The 6,363-nt window shown below is 43.5% G+C and overlaps 1 protein-coding gene across 1 annotated transcript in view; it reads right to left on the reverse strand.

The window, feature by feature from the left end:
• LOC147526254 (ubiquitin-conjugating enzyme E2 R2) overlaps positions 1-6,363 on the reverse strand; it is a 105,337-nt gene that overhangs the window by 84,472 nt on the left and 14,502 nt on the right. The window lies entirely within an intron of this gene.

Raw genomic sequence — 6,363 nt, forward strand, 5'->3', positions numbered from 1 at the left:
TCAATCAGATCACTGCAGGAACAGACAAGGATCATCTTCCATCTTAGAAAAGGTATTCTTTTTGATTCTTTTGGTTTGGGGACCGGTCCATTAGGGTAGCTCTCTGTAAGCCGTATGCAAGATAGCGTATACCGGGCAGCTAGCGCCTCAAAGGTATACTTTGGTTATAGTTGTGGGAGCAATTACAGTTGTGGGTTCCAGTCCCACTCGGGGTAGCTCTCCGTAAGCCGAGACTTGCACAGGACAGCGTATACCGGGCAGCCAGTGCCCTAAAGGTATACTTTGGTTACAGTTGTGGGTTCCAGTCCCACCGGAAACCATCTGGAAGCTGAAACATTAATGATTGAATTCTATGTGTGTGTTTGTGTGATTTTAAGAGTTGTATTAATTGTTGGTATGGTTGGATTTTTTTGTGGTTGTAGTTGTAAAACTTGTTTTTGTTCTGTGTGTGTGACTGAGACGTACTTTTAGTATGAAGCGAGTGCGTGTCCTGGTTTTAGCTGGGACAGAGTCAGCTCTTCTTTTTAGCAGCCAGAAGAGCTCCGTGTTTTGGTTTCACTCAGAGGCTCGCTCTGAGAAGAATGCTGATAGCAAGTTGATGTTTGTGGTTGGACGTGAAACTCCAAGGACTTTTCAGTGTGCTGGAGTGCAGAAACACGGCGGGATAAGGGGGGAGCATAGCTGGGACAAGGGGGCCACGATTCCCCTTGTGATTTGTGGTGGAACTTAAGACTGAGGCCAAACTGGCCAATTAGTATTCCATATCATGCAGCGTCATGCCCAGTATAAAAGTGAGGGGCAGCCGGACAGAAGGGCTTTTGCACTTTGGCTCTTTCGCTGCTTTTGCTCTTTTGCGCTTGCTGCGCTGTTGCTCTGTTGTTTTTCTTTCTTTTTCTCTCTCTCCCAGTACTCCCACTCTCGGAGTACTCTCTCTCTCTCCCTCTCTGCCCCTCTCTATTTCGGGGCCTCGCGTTCGTCTGGGATTGCAGCTTCAGGACGAGACGGGCTTCGCATACGAGGGGGTGGTGAACATCCACACTGTGTATTAAATCATCTGTATTAAATTGTTCTTATCTCAACCCACGGGTATCCCATTTATCCTTTAATTCTCTCCCTCATCCCTGGGGCTGGGGGAGGGTGAGTCAACGACTGGGGGGGGGGGGGGCAGTTTAGTTGCTGGAGCAGCCTAACTCACAACAGTGTGGAGTCTTGATCCGCGGTTCTGTCCTCCCGCGAGGGAAACAGCCAGAGATAGACGAAGCGATAGAAAATAAGAGTGAACGTGTTATTTTATATCTAGGAGGCGTAATTTTAATTCTACTTGTTTGTTTGGTAACAACAGGATTGGGATAATAATAATCCAGCAAATAATGGGTAACCAACAGAGTAGGGAAATTTTAAAAAAGAGTCCGTTAGGATGTGTCTTAGCACATTGGAAAGATATTGGGGGTCCCCCGGGAGGAAACATAAACTTTAGTTAAATACTGTAACCAGTGGTGGCCGTTCCCTTTTTATATGGGAGATTTGGACACCTGGAGGAAAGAGGTTAAAAATTATAGAGATGATCCATTAGGAATTACCAAAAGATTTGAATTCATAGTTAAAAATCAAAACCCAGACTGGAAAGAGATAGATATAATGTCAGATGCAATGACTGAAACTGAGAAACAGTTAATTCTAAAACCAGCCCGAACTCAAGTGCAGGCTCAAATGACAGGCGGAACGCTGGCAGGGGGAGTCGATCAGTATGTTCCCCTGATTGACCCGCACTGGGATCCGAATGATAATACAGACCAGCGCACATTAAGGCAATATCAAAATTGGATAAAATTTGGATTAGAAAACGCGATCCCAAAGGCTGTAAATTGGTCAGCACTTTATGCTGTAAAGCAAGGGCAAACCGAACCCCCCATGGAATTCTTAGACAGATTACGATTGGCGATGTGTAAATATACTACTTTAGACCCCTCATCTGAAATAGGGCAGCAACAATTGGTATCGTTGTTTTTGGGCCAGTCATCAGACGATATTAGAAGAAAACTCCAAAAACTAAAAGAGCCTGAAGTGCAGAATTTAGAAAAATTAATTGAAGAAGCATGGAGGGTGTACGGGAACAGAGAAAGCAATGAAAGGAGAAAATTAAGTAGAGCATTAGCCACAGCAACAATCTCGGCATGACAACAACAAAGTGCAGGACCCCAAGGATCCCCTGGAAGTAGAGGCAGGGGCAGAGGCAGAGGAGGGCCTCCTCGGGGATCTCGAGGGAGTTTCCAAACAACATTACGATCAAATCAGTGTGCTTACTGTGGAAAACAAGGGCATTGGAGAAAGGAATGCCCTAAATTAAAGCCTGAGGTGGTTGCTGAAGCCAAATGACGGGGACCTGGGGAATCTACCCTGGCGGATCCACTGGTTAAATTAAAGCTAGGGAACCAGAATGAGGAGGTAGAATTTTTAATAGATACGGGTGCCTCATATTCTGTATTGAATCAAGAACTAATACCTGTAGATCATGATTTTGTAACTGTAATAGGAGCCACTGGCCAGCAGAAAAAGGCTTTTTTTCTACAGCCAATTAAATTTCAGATTGGAAAACAAGTAGGGATTCACCAATTCCTTTATTTACCAGAATCTCCGAAACCTTTACTTGGATGGGACCTATTAGAGCAATTAGAAGCACAAATAATTTTTGAAAAGGGTAAGGTAGAATTCAAAGTAAAAGATGATCGATTAATTGAAGTCTTAAGTTTGGCTATGATCCAAATTGAAAAACAAACTAAGGGTACCTCAGAGACTGAAGAAATTTTAGATCAGGTGTATCCAGGGGTATGGGCTTCTGAGATTCCAGGGAAAGCAAAGAACGCTGTACCGATAAAGGTGGAAGTAAAACCTGGTTCTGGTGCAGTTAGAATAAAACAATATCCTTTAAGGTTGGAAGACCGAAAGGGCATAAAAGAAACAATTGAAAAATTCCAAAAGTTTGGGTTACTGATTGAATGTGAATCAGAAGATAATACCCCAATTTTACCAGTAAAGAAACCAGATGGGAAATACAGAATAGTACAAGATTTAAGAGCAATAAACGGAATTGTGGAGGATCTGTATCCAGTAGTAGCAAACCCATACACTTTGTTAACCAGCCTGAAAGAAACATATGAATGGTTCACAGTTCTGGATTTAAAGGATGCATTCTTGTGCCTCACCTTGGCCCCTGAAAGCCGTAATTTATTTGCTTTTGAATGGGAAAACCCCGATTCGGGACGTAAAACTCAACTCGCTTGGACAGTGTTACCTCAAGGATTTAAAAACAGCCCTACAATTTTTGGGAACCAATTAGCAAGGGAATTGGAACTTTGGGAAAGGCCTCCAGGCAATGGCATTCTTTTACAATATGTGGATGATATTTTGATAGCTACAGAAAAGAGAGAAGAGTGTAAAGAACGGACTGTGAATTTATTGAACTTCCTTGGATTAAGTGGTTATCGAGTGTCATTACAGAAAGCCCAAATCCTGCAGAGGGAAGTGATCTACTTGGGATACCTGATTTCCAAAGGACAACGACAGCTCGGAAATGAAAGGAAGGAGGCCATCTGCAAGACTCCAGAACCGACTACGGTAAAGGAACTTCGAACTTTTCTGGGAATGACAGGTTGGTGTCATTTATGGATTCATAATTATGGACTGTTAGTGAAACCTTTATATGAACTACTGAAAGACAATCAGAAACAATTAATCTGGACTGACAAGGCCAAAAGAGCCTTCAAAGAATTAAAATTAGAACTGATGAGAGCCCCTGCTTTGGGCTTGCCAGATGTGACGAAACTTTTTTGGCTGTTTGCATATGAAAAACGAGGAGTGGCCCTGGGAATTGTAGCCCAAAAGCTGGGACCCTACAAGTGAGCAGTAGCATATTTTTCCAAACAATTGGACGCAGTCAGCAAAGGATGGCCAGGATGCCTCCGGGCAGTGGCGGCTGTCGTCATAATCATTCAAGAGGCTCGCAAGTTTACCCTGGGGCAGAAAATGATCATTTATACTTCCCACGCAGTAATTTCTGTCTTAGAACAGAAAGGCGGACATTGGCGATCACCGTCAAGATTCTTAGGAAGCAGGATGGAGCTCCTGATGGAGCAGGATGATGTGGAAATCGTTACATCTACAATAGTGTCCCAGTTTTAGCTGGGACCGGGTTAGCTCTTCTTTTTAACAGCTAGAAGAGCTCCGTGTTTTGGTTTTACTCAGAGGCTCGCTCTGAGAAGAATGCTGATAGCAAGTTGATGTTTGTGGTTGGACGTGAAACTCCAAGGACTTTTCAGTGTGCCGGAGTGCAGAAGCACGGCGGGATAAGGGGGGAGCATAGCTGGGACAAGGGGGACACGATTCCCCTTGTGATTTGTGGTGGAACTTAAGATTGAGGGCCAAACTGGCCAATTAGTATTCCATATCATGCAGCGTCATGCCCAGTATAAAAGTGAGGGGCAGCCGGACAGAAGGGCTTTTGCGCTTTGGCTCTTTCGCTGCTTTTGCTCTTTTGCGCTTGCTGTGCTTTTGCTCTGTTTTTTTCTTTCTTTTTCCTCTCTCTCCCAGTACTCCCACTCTCGGAGTACTATCTCTCTCTCTCTGCCCCTCTCTATTTTGGGGCCTCGCATTCGTCCACGATTGCAGCTTTGGGACGGGACAGGCTTCGCATACGAGGGGGTGGTGAGCATCTACACTGTGTATTAAATCATCTGTATTAAATTGTTCTTATCTCAACCCACGGGTATCCCATTTATCCATTAATTCTCTCCCTCATTCCTGGGGGTGGGGGAGGGTGAGTGACCGGCTGTGTGTGGGATTCAACCTAACCCACGACAAACAGTTAACCCTGCATCTTTCCTGAGTGATAAACTGGAAACCGACCCCATCATACATGACTGCATAGAGACAATTGAAACTGTCTATGCAAGTAGACCGGACCTGAAAGAAGAACCACTGGAAGAGGCCGATCATACCTGGTACACAGACAGGAGCAGCTTTGTGAGGAATGGAGTCTGAATGGCCGGGTATGCGGTGACAACAACTGATCAGGTAATAGAAGCAAGATCTCTCCCAAAAGGTACGTCTGCACAGAGGGCAGAAATAATTGCCTTGGTGAGAGCACTGGAGCTTGCTGAAGGACTGCGAGTAAATATATGGACAGATTCAAGGTATGCCTTTGGTGTAGTACATGCTCATGGAGCGATCTGGAAAGAACGAGGACTTTTAACCACACAAGGAAAAGGTATTAAACATGCCGATATGATACTGCGACTTTTAGAAGCAGTCCAGCTTCCAACAGCTGTGGCCATCATGCATTGTAAAGGTCATCAAAAAGGTGACATTGAGAAGGTGGTGGGTAACGAATTGGCTGATCATAAGGCAAGGCAAGCAGCGGAACAAGGTGAGGTTTTAAGTTTGATCCCAGAAAAATCCTTATCACTACCTGAAAAGGTAGAATATGATGAAAAAGATAAAAAACTTATCAAAGATTTAAAAGCTAAGGTTAATCCATCAGGATGGGCAACAGTAGAGGACAATCGAATAATAGTTCCCTTTAGAATACTGTGGATGTTGATAAAAACTGAGCATGGCAAAACTCATTGGGGAACAGAAGCTTTATATAATTCTCTCTCTAAGCAAATAATAGCATGAAGTTTATTTCAAACTGTGAAAAATGTGGTTAGTAGATGTGAAACCTGTTTAAAGAATAACTCAAAGGCAGACAACCGGGTAAAGTTTGGAAACATTGGCAAAGGATGTGTTCCAGGTCAGAATTGGCAAATAGACTTCTCGGAATTGCCTAGAAAAGGCGGGTATAGAGATCTGTCAGTATTAACAGATACCTATTCCGGATGGCCTGAAGCATTTCCCTGTTGGACTAACAAAGCCCGAGAAGTGACTAAAGTTTTGCTAAGGGAAATCATCCCTCGGTTTGGAATCCCTGAAGTAATCTCTTCAGACAGGGGGCCGCATTTTGTATCACAAGTAGTGCAATCTGTTAGTAAATTTTTAGAAATCGACTGGAAATTGCATACACCTTATCGACCCCAAGCAAGCGGGCAGGTGGAGAAAATTAATCACTTAATAAGGCAATTGGAAGGACCTGATCCCATCTCAAATTGGTTTCTTGACAAATTTTGCTTAGTTGTGTTTTTATTAAGGCTTCAAACTAAACCAAGAACTAAGGAAAAATTGAGTCCCTTCGAAATCTTATATGGGAAACCATTTCAAACTAGGTATCAAGGGCAAGATCTCAGTCAAGTTGGAGAAATGGGCTTACAACAATATCTGATAGCATTAGGAAAACAATTGGAAGAAGTAAACAAAGTAGTAATGTCCACC

Source organism: Tauraco erythrolophus, chromosome W, assembly GCF_009769465.1.
Source record: "Tauraco erythrolophus isolate bTauEry1 chromosome W, bTauEry1.pri, whole genome shotgun sequence".
Lineage (NCBI taxonomy): Eukaryota > Metazoa > Chordata > Aves > Musophagiformes > Musophagidae > Tauraco > Tauraco erythrolophus.